The sequence below is a fragment of the Neovison vison genome, chromosome 7 (assembly GCF_020171115.1).
Source record: "Neovison vison isolate M4711 chromosome 7, ASM_NN_V1, whole genome shotgun sequence".
In the NCBI taxonomy this organism is placed as follows: domain Eukaryota; kingdom Metazoa; phylum Chordata; class Mammalia; order Carnivora; family Mustelidae; genus Neogale; species Neogale vison.
In genome coordinates, this window is record NC_058097.1 from 127,840,656 (window position 1) to 127,842,659 (window position 2,004).

At 34.7% G+C, this 2,004-nt stretch overlaps 1 pseudogene; it reads left to right on the forward strand.

Moving 5' to 3' along the window:
- Positions 1-870: 870 nt before the first annotated feature.
- LOC122914663 lies at positions 871-1,081 on the forward strand (annotated as a pseudogene).
- The last annotated feature ends 923 nt before the right edge of the window (positions 1,082-2,004 follow it).

Consider the following 2,004-nt stretch of genomic DNA (forward strand, 5'->3'; position numbering starts at 1 on the left):
GAATTCAAAGTGACTTAGATTTGACTTTAAAAATTGTAATAGAAGTGTTGGGAGTAGTTGGGATCACTCAGAGAAAACAAATTAAAAAAAATAATAATAATATGGGACCTAGGAAAACATTACTATTATAGAATGAGTTTTAGAAAAATAAAAGAAAACATAAATCAATATCAAGAAAAAAATGCAAGTCAAATATTTTCTATAAAGATTTCATTGTTAGAATGAATTAATGCTTTAAAATAATGATTTATTTTGAATCATCCTCGGACATTAGGAATATTTTTATTTAAACTAAACCATTTTCTTAAGGCTTTAATTCTTAAAGCTTTCTTAATGCCTTTACTATAAATATGTATATATTTAAGAGACCCTAAAAATTTCTCCCCAGAATATTCCCCCCTACCCATAGTAATAAACCCAAATTTCCCAACTGGTGGCTACTACTAAATCTTAAGAAGTTTCTTCCTCTTCAGAATACATATTTTAATCCTTTATTCCAGAATAGTTGTATTTTCAACTCATTTTTCTTGATAAAACCATTTTTTCTCCCAAACAAAACATTCTTCCAGAGTCTTCTTCTGACCAAGATTTCCAAATAAAGTTTTATGCTTAGCAAAGCTCTACTTGATTTCCTTCCATAGTGTTTGGTGTTGTCCTTTCAATAAGGAGTGAAGCCCTGCTGTTCAGCCCAGGTCATTTCAAGAGTGACCATGCCAAGTAACCACTGATGAAACCCTTCTCAGTGTCCCAGTGACTGGAAACCTGAATAAATTCTACTCCTGACAAACTAATGCAGTGAAGCACCACAGAAGCTTTTGTTTTTCTGTCTTAAGTGTCCTCAGCATAATCTTTGGTTTGATTTGTTTTACTATCGCTTCTCGGCCTTTTGGCTAAGATCAAGTGTAATATCTGTTCTTATCAGTCAAGTGTAGGATTCTAATGGATAAGGCAGGAGCATGTGACAAAACTCTCTATATGCAATTATTTGTCTATTGTTCATTCTTGTCATTTGAATATGAGCAATATCTTTTATTCAATGTGACTCCAGATGTTGCCTATCTTCTTCCATGTACAAACCTTATGATACCAACCACACTAAATACATGAAGCTCTGCAGAACTTAACCAAGAACAATTTAGAATTTCAGTAGCCATTCTGGGGAACTTGGTGTCTGAATAAACTTGGTATACAATAACCCTTTGTGTGGTAGCTTAGAATGAAAGGATTCGGAGTATTCAATTGTCAGCTTTTTTGATTCATATGAAGAGGCCTCAAAAATACATGAAAACTCTAAAATTATTTCCGTTAAGACTTTCTTAGAAAAGGCTAGTAAAACACTAAATTAATCTCCTCTCCTTCTCACCAGCCAACTGTAAAGAGACCTTCTTTCTGGATGCTTGTACTTTGATTTCCTCTTTTTTTTTTTTTAAAGATTTTATTTATTTATTTGAGAGAGAGACAGTGAGAGAGAGCATGAGAGGCGAGAAGGTCAGAGGGAGAAGCAGACTCCCCATGGAGCTGGGAGCCCGATGTGGGACTCGATCCCCGGACTCCGGGACCGTGACCTGCCTGGGTGGCTCAGTTGGTTGAGCAACTGCCTTTGATTTCCTCTTTGCTCTTGCTCTGCTGTTTCACCTTTTCCTTGGCCACCCTTTCTAAACACTACCCTCTCATTAAGTGATGTCTTCTCCTAGTGTCTGTCTTGGGTAGAGAAAATAACTAGTCTCATTAGTTCTAGAGTTTAGAAACTTGGTGAAGATCTAATTTACAAAAGCTAGCCAAGAACTTTTCAAACCCTCATAAGAAAAACCAAAGGTTTACTAGAAAATTTAGGATTGCTCTAAGAAATCAGAGCTCATAATTCTAACTCTATGAATTAGTTTATATCCTTATGAGACATAGAGTTGATAAAACTTAGAAAAATCATGATGAATTGATTAGTTAAATAAATTCAAATATATGCTTTGACAGTTGAACTTGGATGGATACGAAAGGAGTGTAAAA